Here is a 23000-nt window from a genome sequence, read left to right as displayed (position 1 = left end):
TTTTTACTCCCAGAGATCTTAAAGCTTGAGTTAGATTAAATCTTGCACTTTCATATGCATCACATGTTATAATTACATGTTCATGTTTCATGTTTCCATTAAAATAAAATAAAATAAAATACAATTTATAATGAAACCAGCGTCCTTTGAGAAATGGTCTTTAATATAATAACCTAATATCACATATAGGATAAGAGAAACGTTTTTAAGACATTAACAGCAATGAACCTCTCAACATCATTCCAGAAACATCTTGGCAGGACCAAAACATATGAAACAGTTTCAGTAGAACTTTCACAGAAAGAGCATTTTATTTCAATATCACTTTTACAGTTTTGTAAAAATTGCTTGGTAGGATAGACTCTATGAATTATTTTGTGTGAGATTTCCTTAACCTCATTTGTAAGGAGAAATGTTTGGGGAAAGACCAAACTTGAGTCCAGTTGACATTATTAAAGAGATTGTTCCAATAGAAACTAACATGAGTAGAGATACTCTCTTTCAGAAATAAGGATCTCATTTTATAATTGTTTGATTTTAACATGGAAAAGCAAATCGAACCAACTGGGGTATTTTCAGGTCTGGGAGGACAGACAGAGAGTGCAGACACATTTCTAAAAAGCCACACTGAATTCTGTTAATGTAATAGATATGTTGTATTTTGAGGTGTATAGATTACTATAAAACTCAGGACAAAAATTAGCAAATATTTTTGGGTCCTCGGCAATATCACCATTAATATTCAATATAATTATTTTTTGCTTGTTGTCTCTCAATTCTAAACTCTTTTCGCCCTCTTCAAGATATTTTCTTGGAGATCTTATAAAGGCTCCTTCAGTCTTTCTTTTGTACATTTCTTCTAATTGAAGTTTCTGCTCAGTAAGTTCTGCTTTGTCCAATTCAGACATTTCCTCTATTTGTTTTAAATAATAAGACGGAAGTTTTGCCAATTTTCTCCTCAATTTTCCTAATTTTTGCTAGTTATAGATATATTCTGTATATTTTGTGGTCTGCAGGCAGAAACATTTCTTCATTTATTTTGGAGTTGTCTCTACTCGACTTGTTTTTGGTCTGATTTCTGCAAGATTGTTAGAGATCAAATCATTCCCAACTTTCAACTTTGTTTTGAAAAGATTTTATTTTTTATTTTATTGTATTAGCTATGACATCTTAAGGAATATTTTTTTGTATTAATTAACTGCTTTTTTATTTATTTTCCTTTGTGTTGTTGTTTGTTTTAATAAACCTCTTGGCTCTTTATGTAAAAGATTTGTAAGCATTAATAAAAAAAAGTGACAAACAAGAGTTGAATTTAAACGAGGAAATGGAGGATGTAGAAAGTTATAATGTGAATTTATGTGAAGTCATTGGGAAAAATAAATGAACAAAAAGAAAGAAATCAGTTCCATGATGGACAGAATTATGTAGCACAGCAGTACAGGCGAGGAATAAGGCCTTTAGAAAGGTTTAGAAGACATTTATATATATATATATATATATATATATATATATAAAGCACTAGCAAATGTGAGAAGGGTAATTCGAGACGATAAAAAGAATTACTGGAGAAGTTATTGTAATTCTATAGGGGAGAATATAGACGTCAGTGAAGCATGGGGTATGATCAGAAAAATGGGTTTAAAAAGAGATTTTGGTCTACCTGTCATGAGTAATGGGGCAAGAGCTGTGACAAATGTCGAAAAAGCAGAAATGTTAGCAGGTGTTTGTAAAGATGCAGAGTAATAATAATATATCAGAAGAAATGAAGCGTAGAAAGGAACATCCAAATATTATGGAGGGGAAAAGGCCTCTAGTGACTCTAATGTGGGATTCTCATTACATGAATTAAAGAGAGTAATTGGGGGAGTAAAGAAAAGGTCCGTGTATCTTTTGGTCATTTGATTTTCCTTTTAGAATCGGGTATTCAAAAACAAAAAATGTAATTACTTTAAAACAGAAACGAAAAAAGGACCGTTTGTTCATATTCCGAGACCGGATGTGGTCATTCACGTGACAAGAGCGCCAATGAGGACGGAGATGTGTAGAAAAAAGAAAGAAAGTACGTGCTGCGTCATTGAGCGATACGTTATAACCAGCAGCCACAAGAGCAGCACGCAGATATATATATCTGAATAACAGATTAACTTAGCGCTGCTATTTATTATTAGTTTTTCCAGTGGGTTGTCACAAACACTAGAGAGCAGAAATTTTTTTTTATACCTTTATATGAATTATGGTTTTTGGTAAATCAGAAGAAATAAACAGAACAATGTACATGAGAGAATAAATTGAAATGAAACCAGTGCGGTCAAAACAATATACCAAAAGACAGTCTGTAAAGTAACCAATAGAAAAAAATGACAATAAACATAAAAAAAACTTATCAGATCGTAGATGAATGATTCATTCGGCAAGTATGGAATCACTACCATGACATTTTTAAATGGTCAATGTTTAGGAAGATGTCCAAATCACTTCGATGTTGGAGAAAATCCACTCATACAAAAAACAGAGAGTCACCCTTCAAGTGTTCTTCAATTACTTTCTGACTCCTTTGAGTGTTGCTTGAGGTGTTAGTATAATCCCATGCTCCCCTCTTCCAAACAGACGGACTTCTTCTATCATACATGCCAGATTATATACCAGGGGTTTTAGCGCTCAAGCGCCACCTAGTGATGAGTACGACACTAAATACAAATGTGACAGCTAAGACTGTTACAACGTTGTTTTCCGAAACAATAAAAGAGTCTCTCTCAGGGAAGAGGACATGACTGCAGAAAAACTAAGTTGCATTTTCCAGGTTCAGTTCACATACTGCAGCCGTAAAAGGCGCCAAACACAAACTCATACAAATATTTTAGTTAACCCCATTAAAGTTAGTGGAGGTGTAGCGGACAGTCAGAAGTCCGCCTCGTCGTGGATTATCCCTTAACGTTAAATACTCTGTATGTAACATCATTAATCATTTAGAGATTTAGCATTTTAAGAAGTTAAACTCTCAGTAGTCACTGAAAAATATCCTGGAAAATGCGACTTAGTTTTTCTGCAGTCATGTCTTCTTCCCTGAGAGAGACTCTTTAATAGTTTCAGAAAACAACGTATTGCTCCATGTCCATGTATTTATTTATTTTTTTATTTTAAATTGTATTTAAGATTAACAAAACAAGTAGTAAGAACATACAAAAACGTCATTAATACAGAATACAGCATATTAAACAAACAAAGAGCCCGGGGGAGAATCAAATAAATACATTAAAGGTAGAACATAACAGTTTTAGCAGCCTTCTTATTTTTAGAGTCATAGATGGATTTAAGGTACTGTTGCGTCTCTTTACCAAAAGCAACAAAGGAAGGTTTAGAATGACTAAATTAGGCTTTATGAATATGATATTTCCCCAAAATGATCAATAAGTTAATTAGGTATACTTCTTCCTGAGTTTTACCTTTGTTAGCATGGAGACCAAACAGCACATCCCTCCATAACAGAGAGAAATTAGCGAAAAGCTTACCAGCAATGTATCGGGACAAAACTTTCCAAAAAGTGCTGGTGTAGGGACATTGCCAGAACAGGTGTGCCATTGTTTCTGGGCACACACCACATAAAGAGCAGTTAACACATATGTCAAGTTTAAACCTAAGGAGATATTGCTTAGCAGGATAATATCTCTGTCAAATTTTAAAGGAGATTTCTCTTACTTCATTCGTAAGCAGGTATTTGTACGGTAAATTCCATATATATCCCCAATTCCGAAAGTCCGAAACAATATCACCAGCCGAGGTCAACCTAGGATCCAAAATAGGTCAATCCGGTTTTCCAGTCCCTTTTAAGAGAGTTAAAATACCAGATGGGATGCATCCATGACAATTGCAAATTCTCTTGGGGTGATTGGAATGCCAAAAGTGTGAAGGAATTCAGAATAATTTAATAATGAACCGTTATCGTTCAACAGACGAGATACAAGGAGTATGTTATTATTAAACCAAGTGTTATAAAATAAGGATTTATTTTTGAATGTAATAAGTCGATTATTCCAGATGAAGCACCTATGTGGGAGAAATTATCTTTGTAGACTAAAGACCATGCTAAGAGAATTTGTTTATGGAATTCAGATAAAATTAACGGAATCTTTTCTATTTTATAATCACATAAAAGTAAAAATTCTAGACCACCAACCTTAGAGAAAATATACTTGGGTATAAAATTCCAAGTAGATGAGGGGTTTATTAGAAAATGTTTAATCCAGTTTATTTTAAAAGTATTATTGAGGGTTGTAAAATCTAGAAAGTTTAGACCACCACGTTCAAATATGTTTATAATAACAGATTTCTTCACATAATGCGTCTTGTTTTTCCAAATAAAATTGAATAGCAAGTTATCAATAGATTTACAGAGCTTTTTGTTGACAAACAAAGGGATAGCTTCATAAGTAAGACGGGATAAACCTTCTGCCTTTGTCAACAGCACTCGTCCTTTCAAAGATAAATCCCTCTGCAGCCATTGATTTAGCTTCTTCTTTGTCTTATCACTAATTAAATAAACATTTTCAGAACAACTTTCCTCCTCATTTTTCATTATAATTATCCCAAGATAAGTGACCTTATCTTTGATAGGTTGGGAATGAGATGTAGGGAATGAATTCGGACACCACTACAAAATGGCCGACACCCAAAATAGTGCACTATTTAGTGGATAGGGGGCAGTTTCGGGTACAGCTAAGAAATACTGAACAAACAAAAAGCACATACACACTTTCTCAAATCTTGAGTTGATTCTGGAGAAATAGATCAAATAATATGCAACTATTTGCTTATAAAGTTTTTTTTTTTTTGGTCAATTTGTAGCTCGTGAAACACATCAATAATTATTTAGCATGTTTTGCTCTGGTTATCTATTGGACATATTTGGTAAATGTTAATACTTCAGCAGGAGACAAATACAGGAAGTGTTCGTAGTGTGAAAGGATGCATCCTAAAAGTTGCACACTAAGCAGAGAGCGCCATCTTGTGTTCAAAGTATGAATGATCCTCTTTCTTTGCCCAATAGGTTGTTATAAATACTCATCTGAGCACAGGACAGCAGACAAACACCAAAAATAAACATCTGTAATAAGATCTTAACATATATATATATATATATATATATATATATATATATATATATATATATATATATATATATATATATATATATATATATATATATATATATATATATATATATACACAAATACATACATACATACATACATACATACATGTATGTACAAATACACTTCTGTTATATACATGTTAACAGTAAACTTTTTAAAATTACGGTTAAATAAATAAATAAATCTGGTGTTTCCAGAAGTCTCTGCATGACCCACATGAATAAATCAAACTACAGTGATTTAAACATTTTAAAGAGAAAATCAGATTTTAATATTTCCAGAAGAAATATTTATAATATATGTTCTTGATTTGACTGCAGGTTTTATCTTAACTACAGTATAAATATCATTAATATAATGACATGCATAGATGAGGGTTTTGATTGTCTTTTTATATTAACTACAGGCACATTGATTTTACTCATTGAGGCTCGTGTGTGTTGCTTTAGTGAAATAAAAGATTAAAGGGAACATTTATTTGCTTCTTATTTGATCAAATGTTGGAACTGAAATGTTTGAGAAGCGCTTCAGATGATCTGATGAAACACATTCATCACTGTTCAGAAAGTTTCCAGTATTCTGAATTCATCAACTCAAGACTAGAGAAAGTGTGTTTGTGATTCTTGTTTCATGTCAGTAAAACTGAATAATTTGGCTATTAAGCATCAAGTCTTTCCAACAGCAGCAAAATTCTATGAAAGATCTCGAGTCAGATTTCCCTTTCTCAATAGTAAGTGAGGTTTGGATTTGAGGTGGGAAAACTGATCCTCGATCAGAGCAGCGTTATACCAGAACAGAAGCAGGAATTGCAGCAGCAGCACAAACTGTTGTCGAGTCATTCAGTTGCATCCTCTCTCTCTTCCTCTCTCTCTTCCTCTCTCTCTTCCTCTCTCTCTTCCTGTCCTTCATCATTCATCACATGAGTCTCGTTCTCTCTTTCATCCTCCTGTAAGAAAACACAGATTCACAGAAGATCAAAGAAATGAACAGGATTTGTGATTCAGAAGGGCAGAAAACAGCTCAAACTTACACAACACACATTTACTGTTGAAGTGAATAAAGTCTTTTTGAAATGTTTCATTTGACTGAGAAAGTAACAGTTGCACTTTATTTTACAGTATGTGTACTTTCAGTGTACTTGCACAAGAAAGTACTGAGTAATATGAGGGAACTACATGTACTTAATATGGGTTACGGTTAGGTTAGGGTTAGGATCTAGTCATTACTGGAGTTGTTGTAATTATGTAGTAAGTAAATGTAGAACAGAACTGTAAAATAAAGTGCTCCTGAATTATCTGTTTAAACTTTAATGAATCTCAAACCCCCTTTCCAAATGTATTCATGTGCAGGATATGAATTAAATATCAAAAATTATATTTTCTCCAGTTAAAAAGAGAATTCTTGATATCAGGAATATAATTATGAATAGTGAAGTGTAATATTGTCACATCAGTAATTATATTTACACTAATATAAAATGTAAATTCTTAATATTAAAAATGAAATTTCAACCAGTAAAAATATAATTCTCATTTTATTGTCACAATTATCTTTCAATCACTCCTGATTAAAACAATTAAAACCTTCAAAAGAAACAAAATCAATTTCCAGATATCAGAAATATCAAATCTAAACATGTTGAAATACTTTTACAGATATAAAAACACTTTCATTAGTAATAATTTCATTCCTGAGATCACAAATGAGCATTTGAACTTATATTCTGATATTTATATCCTGCATGTGATTAAATCTGATCACAAGCTCATTTACATGTGAAAATACTGAGAGGCAAGTTTGTGGAGAGTTTGCCAGAACTCAAGATATTTTGTTTGTTTCTTTCTTCAGCAGAACAAATATGAAGAAAAATAGAAAAATATCTCAGCAGGTCCTTAAAATGCAAGTGGATGGAGATTTCTCTTTTGAAGCTCTAAAAATCACAGACAGTCATCATAAACATCATCCATACGACTCCAGCGGTTCAATTAATGTCTTCAAAAGTGACACGATACATTTTAGTGCAAAAATATAAATATTTAAGTACTTTTTAACAGTAAATGATGCTTCTGGTCGGCAGCGGTACACGCATGTGATATAATCGTGTTGTGAGACACACGGAAGAGCAGCTGTTTACAAATGAAAAGGAGGAACACTGAACAGAAGCTTCACTGGTTTTGGGTTAGATCTGTATTTATCCGTTTCTTTACTCACAATGGTGCGTTTGTGTGCTTATCCTGAATGTCCCAACTGAGAAGAGAACGTGAGATTACGTCTGTAACATGCCAACATGAATACGACACACGAGAGACCGCTTGGACTCCACCCTCTTGTGAAGCGCTTCATTACAGTTAAATACTACTTAAATATTGATTGTTTTTGCACCAAAATCAATCGTGTGGCTTTAGAAGACATTATTTTAACCGCTGGAGTCGTATGGATGATGTTTATGATGACTGTCTGTGATTTTTGGAGCTTCAAAAGAGAAATCTGCATCCACTTGCATTTTAAGGACCTACTGAGCCGAGATATTTTTCTTCAAATGTTTCCTGCTAAAAAAAGAAAGTCAAACACATCTGAGATATCATGAGGAGTAAATAATGAGAATATTTTATTTTTGGGTGAACTATTAAAATCAGTAGAACTGAAACATCACAAGTGTACACAAGCTGTTAGACTGATGACCTACACTGTAATCATCAGCAGAAGATTTGTTTCATCTGATTATTAAACTTTATAGACGTAATTATTTACTGAACATGGAAGTCTTTTGAAGGAATAGTTCACCCAAAACTATAAACCAAATGAAACTAAATGTCTTAAATGTAGGAAGGATATTTGTCTAAATAAATCTTCATTTTAAAAACTGTATCATCATCTTCTGTAATGCACCAATACAAAATGTTTGATCATCGACTCTAATGAAGGTTTTGTAGATCACAAACTATTCACAAAGACTCATTAATCATGAATATGAATTACTGCATTACATTGACAATGATCTTTACTTCATGTTTGTTTTCTGCTTGTTTGTTGTTTTGGCATAAATCATTAAAGTTGAGCTTGATACAAATATAAAGATGAGAATAAAGTAACACAGTTTACAGCGTACATTTAAGATATAATATCAATATTTGGGCCTGATGTATCGTATACTGAATATGTGTGTTAAACTGTCTAAAACACAGAAAATAATCTCTGAGACGCTTCAGATGAAATCAAACTGATCTGAATCTGTTGTAAATTCAGAGACAGAAAGATGTAATGCACATACTGAAGTATCTTACCTGAACATTGTGCCGCATCTCCATATCTGTTGAATAAAAACTCAATTAAACACATTTTATTTGTCTCTTTTTACCCATTTAATCTAATATTTTCCTCTTTTATATCAGCTGTATGTAATACTTGCCATTTTGTCCTCTTAGTCTTGAGATCTTACGGCAATAATAAATCATACCAGCAGTTACAGCGACAACCAGAGCAACACATATTCCTGCTACAGCACCAGAAGACAGACCTGAATCTGGAGTTTTTATGTCTGATACTGTAATGATGAAGAGAGACAGTCATTAGTGTCACTGAATGTGATCATCATCAGCTCTTTATAACAACTGAAGATCTGATTATCTGCATTAAATGATGAAATCGTCCTCACCGCTGACATTAACACTGAAGCTCTTTACGCTGAAGCTGCTGCTGATACTGCTGCTGATCTCTAGTTGATAAAGTCCAGAGTCTGTAGTTCTGCTGTTTGTGATAGTGAGATCTCCAGTCTGATGGTCAATCTTCAGTCTGTCTCTGAATCTCTCAGCACCTTCATCACACGTCACATCTGTACAGCTCTTACTGGGATCTTCCTTCATTTCAGCTATACGAGTGTCATTGAAATACCACGTCATCACAACATCTCCCTGTTTTACAGTATCATCAGTGTGTAGAGTGACAGAATCTCCTTCAATCACCGACTTTATCTTCATTTCAGCAGCAGACACTCCTGAAACACACATGAACAGTTTCTTCTTTTGGGTGAATAAACCTCCACCATAGTAGAGGACAGAACTGAGGAAATAACAACAATTGTGCACCTAAAAGATTATTTAATAATATTTGCTTTTAAATAATTAAACTTATCAGTGAAACGGGGAAGACTATATGCAAGTTTAAAATACTTAAGACACGTTCTCCACATATATCACATTAACATTGGTTTATGTACCATTATATCAAGAAATACAAATTAGAAGCCAATATTAAATGACTCACCAGGTTGGACAGTAACAGTGAATGTCTTTCTATCATTGATGTTGTTGATGATGGTCCGTAGTAGATAATCTCCAGAGTCTGTAATTCTGATGTTCATGATGGTGAGAGATCCAGTCTGATTGTTCAACTTCAGTCTGTCTCTGAATCTCTCAATACCACCTGGACACTTCACATCTGTACAGAACACACTGAGATCTCCATAGATTTGAGCTACACGGGTGCCATTAAAATACCATTTAATAAAATTAGATTTGTCATTCTGTAATCCAGTAACAGCAGTGTGTAAAGTCAGAGAATCTCCCTCCATCACTGACACAGACGTCTTCGTTTCATCAACACCAAACACACCTGGAGACACAAATGAACAGTCACTCTTCAAGATGCACAACAGGAAAACACTGTGAAAATGATTCTTTTACAGGTCATATTGTCAAGATGACACAAACACAATTATTTTTAGACTTTTCCCAATTAGATTCGCAAAGTAATACATTTCTCATCGTCTAAAGATGGCAAGCAGAGCAAAAAAATCTGAAGATAGTGAGTAGTAACAGAAACGAGCATGATTACGCCGAAGTGATGGAGGTAGCTGCTGCTGCAAATAAGCGTCTTTGAGGAAACTGGTGATGCGAATCTACCTGTTACCCCAGCAATGTACACATTATGAACAAAGTGTGTCCTGAGCAGGAGGAAGAGATTTCTAATGCGGATATCCTCGAGGCTATTCACTCTCTCGGAAGGAGGTTTGACCAGCAGGATTTAAAGTTGGAGTTGTCAAAGAAAATGGAAGAGAACTGAAGTGTCATCTCCGAGGTTAAGGGAGAGCTGAAAGCTCACAAGCAGAAGGCATCTGAAATGGATCTGAATTTTTCGGTTCTTGAACAGGAAAATAAAGAGCTGAAGGCGAGGGTAGGAGAACTGGATCGCTACTTACGCATCAAAGGCTCGCCAGAGATCAGAACGAGAACATCAGAGCAGAGGTGATTTCGCTGCTTTTAAAGATTGCTCCTGGAGTGCCCTGGGAAATGGAAGAGGCGGTTGACACAGTTCATCGAATTGGCAGAAAGGTATGAAATCGCATGGGGCAGATCATCGTTCAATTTTCAAAGAGAATCTATCCATCCATCTTCAACCGCTTATCCGAAGTCGGGTCGCGGGGGCAGCCACTTCAGCAGTTGGCCCCAAACTTCCCTATCCCAAGCCACATTAACCAGCTCTGACTGGGGGACCCCGAGGCGTTCCCAGGCCAGTGTGGAGATGTAATCTCTCCACCTAATCCTGGGTCTTCCCCGAGGCCTCCTCCCAGCTGGACGTGCCTGAAACACCTCCCTAGGGAGGCGGCATCCTTACCAGATGCCCAAACCACCTCAACGCAAAGGAGCACCGGCTCTACTCCGAGCTCCTCACGGATGACTGAGCCCCTCACCCTATCTCTAAGGGAGAAGCCTGCCACCCTGCAATACCTCCTTCCCTACCTGGAGTATGCACTCAATCGGTTTCCTGCTGAGAAGAGAGAGAATCCAAAAAAGAGAATCTATAGAGATCAAATTTGGGTGTTGTCAGAAGGATCAACCGTGTGCAAGGAGGCAGGCATTCATTTCGCAGAGGACTTAAAGAGGACAGAGATGCTCGAGAAGCGCTTTGGCCTCCCATTAAACAAGCACGTAATGAAGGAAAAGTGGCGTTCTTTCGTGGTCCTTTTGCTTTCATCGAGGGGAAGCAGATTTTTGGCTGATGATGGAACTTGGAAAAATGGGATTTTTGAAGGACTTTGTTTTTGTAACTGTTGCAGTTTCATTCTTCGTTTCATAAGTCGTTTGTTCACTGTGAGTTCCGGTGAGCGCATGTTCTCTTTAAAGTCTTGTTTATCTTTTTGCTCGTTAAATGCAAGGGACATTGTAAAATGTAAAGGTATATTTATGTTTTGTAAAGGGCAGAAGTCACACTGTTTTTTGCAAGAGACTCCCTCCACTGAAGAGGATGCTGCTCTTTGGAAAATGCAGTGGGGAGATAAAATTTTGTTTAGTCATTGCTCCAATCGATCAGCAGGTGTCAACATATGCCTTAACAAATGCCCTGGGAATGTTGTGACTTTTTAGGTGATCTTAATGGGCATTGGCTTGCTGCATATGGAGGACAAAACATGCAAAAATAATAAATACATAAATAAATGTAATAATAAGAAAATAAAGGAATAAATGTCTTGATAAAACAAATATAATTAGTTTTTAAAGAAAGTTATTCCTGAATTTATTTTTGTATGACTTTTTTTCTTTTATTTATTATTTTCTCTTTTTATTTTTATTATTTAAACCATTTTTATTCTTTAATTTTTTATTTATTTATGCATTCATTTATTTTTATATTTATTTATTCCCACATGTATTTATTTCTATATTTAAATATTCCCACATTTATTTACTTTTGTACTTATTCTTACATTTCTGTCTCTTGTATGATAATGATGTGGGCGGGGCCTGTTTACCATTGGCTTATTGTTGACTGAAGCGTGTGCTCGATTACTCTTGACTTGGTTTGATGTGACGTCAGGTCATATATTGTGTAAACTAGCTATTTGTGGGGCTAAAAACATAAGAGCTTCAGTCACTTCAAGATTTATTGGTTATACTACAATCACAAAATAAATGGGGAGCTGTTTCTTCAACAAAACCACAAAATGAGCAAGTTTCATAAATGATATGATTTAACCTTGTCCTTCTCTTTTTTTTTCTGCGTATATAAGTTCATATTTTGATGTCCGCAAATCCATAATATTGTTTTCTGTTGTTATGATTGTTCATTGTAAAAGATACAACCATGCTTCATTTCCCTGATTGTTTATGTGTGTATATAAATCTATAGCTGACGCTTCACATATATCTAGAGAGTTGCGACACTTGTGAATGAAGTCGACCACATCAAATAACTGTTTCATTTGGATTAGAGGTGCTTATTGATGTTTTAGGAGAGCTGTATGCCGGTATGAATGTCGAAGCACATCCTGGATTGTTAAACTCTCTGCAAAACGTTTCTCTGCATATTCTTAATCTGTGCGAGTCAGAGCGTGCTGAGGTGGGACGTCCATCTGCTTCTGATAATACTATTGAGCTCTCGACCAATGATGCACTGGAGCTCCGCAAGGACCGCCCCCTCATTTACATGTTGCACACAGAAAAGTACAAATAAATACATGTATAAATAAATAAATATATATGGGAATATATAAATATGGAAATAAATATATGAGGGAATAAATAAACATAAAACAATTTAATAACACATAAATACAAATATGCAAAATAAATGAATAAATAATTAAAAGTTAAAAAGAATAAAAATAAAGTTAAAAATAAATATAGAAAATAATAAAGGAATAAAGTCATGCAATAATAAATTCAGGACTACATTTTATTAAAAACGAATTATATATGTTTTATCAAGACAATTCCTTTATTTTTTTATTATTACATTTATTCATTTATTATTTATGCATCTTCTGTGAAGCAGACATAGATTCATTGGAACATTTATTTTATTTTAGCAAATTTTCAAAACAAATTCTGGGATGACCTTCATGTTTGGTTACCTTTGAAATATGTAATACCTGTCTTTTTTCTCAATGGTGATATTGAATTTGTGGTTAATAATATTGTGGTTTTGGCCAATTACTTTATACATAAATCTAGATTTTTTTAAGAATCCTCCCATCCTCGTGCATTTCCAGAAGGAATTGGCGATCTTCCTCAAATCCTTAAATTGTATGCATAATAAAAAAAAAATTAAATTGTGTAAACTTTTGCAGACATGCTTTGATAATTAACCCCCTTGTACAATATTCTTTTGGTCTTTTTTATTTATCTATTTAGTTATTATTTATTTTTGTTATCCCTTGGTCATTTACCTGTTTATTATGTGTATTTTTTCTCCTGCTATTTAGCTTTGACGTTATGTATTAAGTTTTATGTTTACTGTGGCATTTTTGTATTTTCAGTCAAGCAATACAAATATATATATATATGGGCCAACACGGAACAAACACATTCGGGATCATTATATGAAGCTGTGTCAGTTTGTGAATGTTTCATCATTAATATGAAGAATGTATCAATGTCTTACCATCATCGAGCACAAAACACACAAAGAGCAAATAAAAGATGATCTTCATTTTCATCCGATGTTCTGGAGAAAACTCGATAACCTTCAATCCAAACTTCTATTTCCAAATCTCTGTCTCTTCACTCTGAAATGTGCTTTCTAATCTATTTTTCTATTTTAGGGCTTTTTAGACGGAACAACAGAAGGAGCTGCATCTCGTGCTCAAGTCAGACAAAAGCTTTTTCAAATCTCCCGCTTTTCTTCTGTTGTTTTATGGCGGTTGGTGAATTCCCGCCACCTACTAGACTGGAGTGTGCAGCGATAAATGGTTGGAAAGTTGAAAGAAAGAAAAAAAAACACTATCTTATATTCTATTGCTAAATCTTGTATCTTTTAAGAAATTAAATAATTCTTGATAAATTCTTGATTGCTTAGGGCCATTTCCTAGCAAAACCTGAAGAGATACGTAATTTACTCCCAGAGATCTTAAAGCTCGAGTTAGATTAAATCTTGCTCTTTCATATGCATTACATTTTATAATTACATGTTCATGTTTCATGTTTACATTAAAATAAAATACAATTTATAGTCTTATTATCTTTAATCATTTTAACGCTATCTCTAGGAATGTTGGTGTGGTGGTGGTGAAGTGGGCTAAAGCACATAACTGGTAATCATAAGGTTGCTGGTTTGATCCCCACAGCCACCACCATTGTGTCCTTGAGTAAGACACTTAACTCCAGGTTGCTCCAGGGGGGATTGTCCCTGTAATAAGTGCTCTGTAAGTCACTTTGGATAAAAGAGTCTGCCAAATGCATAAAATGTAAATGGGATACCTATTCAACATACGAACCACACGATCACGTAATCTGTCAAAAAAGGCCTTATTGTCTTTTTGTGAATTAAATCCATAAACATTTATAATAATACACATTACGTTTGGGATTTCAACAGCAAGTAAAATATAATGTCCATGACACATCGCAATCAGAACTTCATGTTTTCCCTTTAAAGCGATTTTTCAAGATACAAACCCCATCAGCAGATCGGACAGTGACGTGAGAGATCCATTAATCTAGTCCCCATTGCGATCTCCAAAAATGTACATCTTGGACATTAGAATGACATGCTTGTAAAAAGAAAACATCTGTATTAAAGCGCTTAAGATACAGAAAGATAGTTTTCCGTTTAACAATATTGCATAACCCTCTACAGTTAAAAGAGACAATGGATAAAGACATACAAACGTAAGAACACGAAGACTTTAAAGCAAAAGATGTATATAGGTTATAGCAAATCTTTAACGCTCGCAACAAATGTGTTCAGATGAGAACAGCAATCCCTCTTTTAGTGCAAAGAAAGAAAAAAAATTGCATTTCTTATATATACGCGTAACAATCAAGAAAAATGTGAGCTTCTCCTAAAACGAGATTTGTAGAAGTCCTTAAATCTGAAGTTCATGGCGAGATCTCAACACCGTCTACAAAAGCACGAGCACCGATAAATAACTATCTTGTTTTCTTTATGTGCTTCTTCAGCAGCGCCACAATTTCAGCCTTCTCTCTCAGTGATCCTCAGATGTTCTTCAGAAAGACCGCAACACTGACTGCTCATCAAAACACGTGCAACCAAGGAGCCATCTTGGAACCTCGATCACCCTGATGTCGATACATTTTGTAAATTTTTTCATTTATTTTGGAGTTGTCTCTATTCGACTTGTTTTTGGTCTGATTTCTGCACGATTGTTAGATTTGATTGCAGAAATGTTAGCAGGTGTTTGTAAAGATGCAGAGTAATAATAATATATCAGAAGAAATGAAGTGTAGAAAGGAACATCCAAATATTATGGTGGGGAAAGGCCTTCTAGTGACTCTATTGATGTGGGATTTTCATTACATGAATTAAAGAGATTAATTGGGGGAGTAAAGAAAACCTCTCCAGGAAAGGATAAATATGATATATGATGATTAAAAATTAAACCATTGAATATTCAATGAAACCATTAACCACCATTATAATATAATATTCAATTAAACCTTTTCATTGAATATTATACTATGTTTATTTAATAAAGTATGGAAAGACTTCCTTCTTCATGGAAACATGGAGTAATTATCTCTGTATTAAAGACAGCAAAGAACATGATGCTGCCAATTATAGACCTGTTGCATTAACATCAAATCTGTGTAAAATAATGGAACGGATGATTGTATGTAAACTGAACTTCAGGTTTGAAAGGAAAGGGATTATATCACTTTTCCAGAGTGGCTTCTAAATAGCTTATTAAATGTGGTCTGAATCAAGTTTTAGTATATGAGATTCTTACACATCTGCTAAGAAGTCAGAAACTGGGGATGGTCTTGAGATTTCTTTGGGTACCAGCACATGTGGGAGTACAAGGAAATGAAATAGTGGACAAACTGGCTAAACAGGCAATGGATCATTAGGATGCTGAAGTTCATATATCACTCAGTAAAGAAGAGATAAAAGGAAGAATTAGAGAATTTATGAATATAAAGTGGCAAGAAATGTGGAACAAGGAAGAAAAGGGAAGACACCAATACAATATCCATAAACAAGTTGGAAAAGGAAGAATATGTCTCAATAATAGGAGAGAATATACAATTATCACACAATAGGACATTCTCGCTTGAATCATTCATTGTTCAAAACAGGGAAACATCAAACAGGATTATGCTTGACATGTGGTGAAGCAGAGACTGTTGAACATGTTTATTACATTGTGTCATGTTTACAAGGGAAAGAGAGCAGATATTAAATAAATTGAGAAATTTATAGATTCAAACAAATTCACCTTACCAACCTATTGAATTGTGCCTCAGGACAGTCAAAAATACAAAGAGAAATACTTAATTATCTCAGGAAAACAGGATTTAATAAACATATTATATAAATTATTATTATTTATTTCCTTCTTATTAATGCTTCACACTCCAGTCCAGCTGGTGGCGGTAATACACCATATGTCGGCTTGTCAACCGCCATTAAAAAACACAAGAAGAAGAATTTAACGAGTGGGCGATTTCAGCCGTTTCAGCCAGTCTCGTCGCTTGACACGCCCACATCTTGTGGCCAATGGTCGCTTTCGCTCGTGTTGCCGGAAGTCGCCAGCTCTCATTGAAAACAGCTACAAATCGCTGACAGCCCTGCTGAAAAATCCAGCTTAAACCAGCCTAAGATGGTCAGGCTGGTTTTGGCTGGTCTCCCAGCCTAGTCATAACTGGTTTATCAGGCTGGTTTTAGAGGGGTTTTGAACACTTTTTTTTTTGCTGGTCAGGCTGGTTTTAGCTGGTCAGGCTGGTCTTAGCTGGTCAATGTTGGTTTTAGCTGGTCAGGCTGGTCTTAGCTGGTCAGTGTTGGTTTTAGCTGGTTTTAGCTGGTCAGTGTTGGTTTTAGCTGGTTTTAGCTGGTCAGTGTTGGCTTTCCCAGCTAGCCAAATTACGTGACCATTACGTAACGGCAACGTAATCACATTACGAATCTTTCGTCGTGGCAACGTAAGTGGTTACGTCGTGACAACCGGAAAAGTGAAATTCCTGGAGTCGTCGCCACCATAGAGATAATGTATTTATTATGTCTATGATCGCCACAACGTAACTTTGTGACGATGCCTGTTTGTCGTAGCAACGTTGTGGCAATGTCGTGAATCAATAGTTGTGTGTTGGTAACCAGTTGGTAATTTTAATCTTAATTAATATTATATGGGCGAATTTGCAGTACCAATCTAATTTCTGTCCTCATTTGCCCAAAACTATTGTAGAGTCTTTTTCAAAATATACAAAAAATATATTTGCTAAAATATTTGTCTTAATACATTTTAAATACAGTTTTTTGGGCATTTTTGAAAATATATTTTAAAAGCATTTAAAAATATATTTTGCCCTCCATATATTTCAATACAAGAAAATACACACATGTAAGATTTGAAGAAAATCTTTATATGATGTCTAAAATGTGAACATGTATGTAACACATTTGAATAAAAATCAAGCAACGGACATACTTTAAATTTCTAAAAATTAACTTTTTTTCAAGCCATCTCAGTTCCCCCATCTTAGAATTCACTCCAAACCCCAAAGCTCCTCTGGACACATTGGGAAACAACTTCTTCACTGCCACTGTAAGAGACAAAAATCACAGCTATATTTTAAAGGGATGGTTCACCCAAAAATGAAAATTCTGTCATTAATTACTCGTCCTCGTATTATTCCAAACCCATAAAACTTTCGTTCATCTTCGAAACACAAATTAAGATTTTTTAATGAAATTTGAGAGATTTCTGTCCCTCCATTGACAGTCCACGCCAATTTAACTACCAATTTAACGCTTCAAAAAGTTAATTCATAAAAAAAAAAAAGATCTTCATTTGTGTTTTTGAAGATGAACTAAAGTCTTACAGGTTTGGAACAACATGAGGGTAAATTATGAAATTGTTTTCATTTTTTGGTTCAATTAATCCTTTAACTGAATTTTTCTATCCAAAATCAAATACTTATCTACTATACAGTATTCGAAAAACAGTATGCCGACATGGTAGTATGTCCGAATTCATAGTATTTAAAAAAAATAAATAAAAAAAAGTCAAAATTTAATTCATATAGATATACATTTTTAATGGTTGTGAAGTAAATTCAAATACAAATGTAGTACCTACTCAAACAGTATGACGCACAGCAACTATTGACTTACCATATATTGCTGCCATGGTGTCCTTGTCAAGGGCTTCTCTCTGCACCACAGTCAGTTTTACTCATTCCTCCTACAAAAGACAATACACGATACATGAACATTTGTATAGGGTACAGAGGGCATGCACCATTGTCTTCAAACTAGTTTTACATTTCCAAATATTTTTGTTCACCTTAACAGTGGAACTGAAGAAAAATAACTATAGGTATGCTGGATTTGAAAGATATTTTTATAGGTATGTTTTGGACAGTAAAGCAAATAATGAAGGAGAGGTAGAATTAGCCTTTTTTTAAACTACTCTGTAGTTTTTACCCAGCAACGCTGCAATGACATAATTTGTGTGCGAACCTTCGGCAACAAGCAGCTGCGTAGAGCAGGCTTAAGCATTGATGCAAACTTCACAATTTTGTTGCTAGATTTAGCAATTTTTAAACTATGACCTGGCCTTCGAAACTGTTTACCTTTCAAATTGCTGTGGATCAGAATCTCCAGTGGGAAGGAGGCCATTAAAAGAACATGTACCATTGAAGTGGCTGTTTGGGTCTGCACGGCAGAAGACCATTGATGCTTTAGAATGGTTATCCCTGTGCCATGTGCTCACTCCACCTGTGGTTGTGATCACATAAAAAGAGATTTACAATATACATTATTTTCAAATAAATTATTTAAAACTCAACTTAAGTTTTTATTCAGCCATTTCATCCATCACAGAAATGCATAACAAATCTGTATGTACAGACCTAAATCCTCAGCAAAAAGTACTTGCCTACAAACATTTACACACTTTATTAAGAATTAACAAAGCAATGACACTGATGTAACTGCACAATGTATTTTTGCAAGGTGAAAACAAAATACTTTGGCAGAACCAGACAGAGAAGACTTGGATGGAGCCTTTGGCACCTGTGAAGCAGAATATTGATAGATTAAAAACAATACACATAACACTGAGCATCATAAAATCTTTGTAGAAGTATCAGAATACCAGAACTTTGCCCAACTATCTAAACATTACTGCTTCTAAGTCACGTGACTTATATTTTGATGGATGTATGATGTGAATACACCCATAAAATGCAAGTGAATAGGAGTTTCATGTTCTGAAAAAGACAAAAAGCTTAATTGTAACCATAAGACTCCAGAAGTTTAATAAATGTGTTCTGAAGCAAATGTCTTCATGATTTTGGGTGAGAACAGACCAAAACATTCCTCCAAAATATACCTCTACTGTAAATCTTGACATCAGCAATCAACTTAATGATCATGATTAATTAAATAACTTCCTGGTTCTACCTAGTGCTCTGTGCATGTGTTAAGCACTAGGACTGTATGTCTACAGTGCATCCGGAAAGTATTCACAGCGCTTCACTTTTACACATTTTATGATATGTTACAACCTTATTACAAAATGGATTAAATTAATTATTTTCCTAAAAAATCTGCAAACAATACCCCATAATGACAACATGAAAGAAGGTTGTTTGAAATCTTTGCAAATTTACTAAAAAGAAAAAAGAAAAGAAAACAAAAATCACATGTACATAAGTATTCACAGCCTTTGCCATGACACTCAAAAGCTCAGGTGCATCATGTTTCCACTGATCATCCTTGATGATCCCTGCCTCACAAGCTGCTGCCTGTCCGTCAGAAAGCTGGTAATCCACTGACAGGTAGAGGTGGGAACAGGGAGTTGGTTTAACTTAGTCCGGAGTATATCTGGGATGATTGTGTTGAAAGCCGAGCTGAAGTCCACAAAAGGATCCTGCGTATGTCCCCGGTCTGTCCAGATGTTGCAGGACGTGATGCAAACCCACGTTGACTGCATCATCCACAGACCTGTTTGCTCGATAATGTTATGTTAACTGGGTTGAACTGTTCAGGAGAATTACCGAAACAAATATGGTAAAAACTAAACAATTAACAATATCTGCAATCATTTAGATGTAAAAAGTATGATTTTATCATATGAAAAGGTAAAAATGTATGTCATGTTTAACAAGAAAATAAACATTATTTGAATCAGAATCAGGATGAGATTTATTGCACAAGTACACTTACACACATACAATACATTTGTCTTGCTGACAGAAGTTTAAAGTGCACAAACAACAACACAGAAGATGATAATACAAAAATAGAATAAAGTAAAGTGAATAGACAATATAACTATATATAAAAATACACAATATGACATATATATATATATATATATATATATATATATACACACATACATACACGCATGTACAAATACACTTTTATATACAGATGTTAACAGTAAACTTGTTAAAATTACAGTTAAATAAATCTGGTGTAAACAAACTACAGTGATTTAAAAACATTTTAAAGAGAAAATCAGTTCCAGAAGAAACACCAGATTAAAGGCAATATTTATAATTTATGTTCTTGATTTGACTGCAGGTTTTATATCATATTTTATAGTGTGCATTGTCGAGTCATTCAGTGGCATCCTCTCTTTTCCTGTCCTGCCCCATTCATCAAATTAATCTTCTGCTCTTCAACATCCTGTAAGAAAACATGAATTACAAATAGTGAAGTGTAATTTTGTCATATCAGTACATTATATTTACACTAATAAAATTTTTATTCTTGATATCAAATGAAATTTCAACCAGTAAAAATATAATTCTCATTTTATTTTCACTTTCATTCACTCCTGAAACACAATTAAAGATATCGAATTAATTCACTAGTTGGAATTCCAGTTGTTCATATCAGGAATGATTACTAGTAAAAATCATTTTTGATGTGTGTAATTTGGTTTTCACTGGTGGAAATGATCATTTCAGATATCTGTAAAATGACTGTGATTAGTAAGAAAAACTTCAAAGTAATCAATAATAATAATAATAAATACATTTCTAGATAGATTCTACATTTATATTTATTCATTTGGCAGACGCTTTTATCCAAAGTGACTTACGAACAAGAACTTACAAGTCTTCTGTCACATACAATATAGTCATTATATTTATTAAAATGAGACTCTGTCTACACTGGACACGAGCGGTGCATTGCATCAAAAGCTGAAATACCAAATCTATCATGTTGAAATACATTTACAGATATAAAAAGGCAGATGTCAATGTATACGCCTTTACACCTCAGTGCATATAGTGTCAGATACTATTTACACCTCAGTGCATATAGTGTCCGATGCCATTTACACCTCAGTGCATATAGTGTCCGATACCATTTACACCACAGTGCATATAGTGTCCGATACTATTTACACCTCAGTGCATATAGTGTCAGATACTATTTACACCTCAGTGCATATAGTGTCAGATACCATTTACACCTCAGTGCATATAGTGTCAGATGCCCTTTACACCTCAGTGCATATAGTGTCAGATACCATTTACACCACAGTGCATATAGTGTCAGATGCCATTTACACCTCAGTGCATATAGTGTCAGATACCATTTACACCTCAGTGCATATAGTGTCAGATACCATTTACACCTCAGTGCATATAGTGTCAGATACCATTTACACCTCAGTGCATATAGTGTCAGATACCATTTACACCTCAGTGCATATAGTGTCAGATACCATTTACACCTCAGTGCATATAGTGTCAGATACCATTTACACCTCAGTGCATATAGTGTCAGATGCCCTTTACACCTCAGTGCATATAGTGTCCGATGCCATTTATACCTCAGTGCATATAGTGTCAGATGCCCTTTACACCTCAGTGCATATAGTGTCAGATGCCATTTATACCTCAGTGCATATAGTGTCAGATACCCTTTACACCTCAGTGCATATAGTGTCAGATGCCATTTACACCTCAGTGCATATAGTGTCAGATACTATTTACACCTCAGTGCATATAGTGTCAGATACTATTTACACCTCAGTGCATATAGTGTCAGATACTATTTACACCTCAGTGCATATAGTGTCAGATACTATTTACACCTCAGTGCATATAGTGTCAGATACTATTTACACCTCAGTGCATATAGTGTCAGATACTATTTACACCTCAGTGCATATAGTGTCAGATACCATTTACACCTCAGTGCATATAGTGTCAGATACCATTTACACCTCAGTGCATATAGTGTCCGATGCTATTTACACCTCAGTGCATATAGTGTCAGATACTATTTACACCTCAGTGCATATAGTGTCAGATACTATTTACACCTCAGTGCATATAGTGTCAGATGCCATTTACACCTCAGTGCATATAGTGTCAGATACTATTTACACCTCAGTGCATATAGTGTCAGATACCATTTACACCTCAGTGCATATAGTGTCCGATGCTATTTACACCTCAGTGCATATAGTGTCAGATACTATTTACACCTCAGTGCATATAGTGTCAGATGCCATTTACACCTCAGTGCATATAGTGTCAGATACTATTTACACCTCAGTGCATATAGTGTCAGATGCCATTTACACCTCAGTGCATATAGTGTCAGATGCCATTTACACCTCAGTGCATATAGTGTCAGATACCATTTACACCTCAGTGCATATAGTGTCAGATACTATTTACACCTCAGTGCATATAGTGTCAGATACTATTTACACCTCAGTGCATATAGTGTCAGATACTATTTACACCTCAGTGCATATAGTGTCCGATACCATTTACACCTCAGTGCATATAGTGTCCGATACCATTTACACCTCAGTGCATATAGTGTCCGATACCATTTACACCTCAGTGCATATAGTGTCAGATACCATTTACACCTCAGTGCATATAGTGTCCGATACCATTTACACCTCAGTGC

The 23000-nt window shown here is 34.7% G+C and overlaps 2 protein-coding genes across 2 annotated transcripts in view; one reads left to right on the top strand and one right to left on the bottom strand.

Moving 5' to 3' along the window:
* Positions 1 to 23000, top strand: part of LOC127639470 (uncharacterized) — a 376863-nt gene that overhangs the window by 85257 nt on the left and 268606 nt on the right. The gene's annotated exons all lie outside the window — the stretch shown is intronic.
* LOC127639405 (uncharacterized) overlaps positions 1 to 23000 on the bottom strand; it is a 41276-nt gene that overhangs the window by 15692 nt on the left and 2584 nt on the right. The gene's annotated exons all lie outside the window — the stretch shown is intronic.

This window comes from Xyrauchen texanus, chromosome 48, assembly GCF_025860055.1.
Source record: "Xyrauchen texanus isolate HMW12.3.18 chromosome 48, RBS_HiC_50CHRs, whole genome shotgun sequence".
Taxonomy (NCBI): domain Eukaryota; kingdom Metazoa; phylum Chordata; class Actinopteri; order Cypriniformes; family Catostomidae; genus Xyrauchen; species Xyrauchen texanus.
This window is presented reverse-complemented; position numbering and strand designations above follow the sequence as displayed.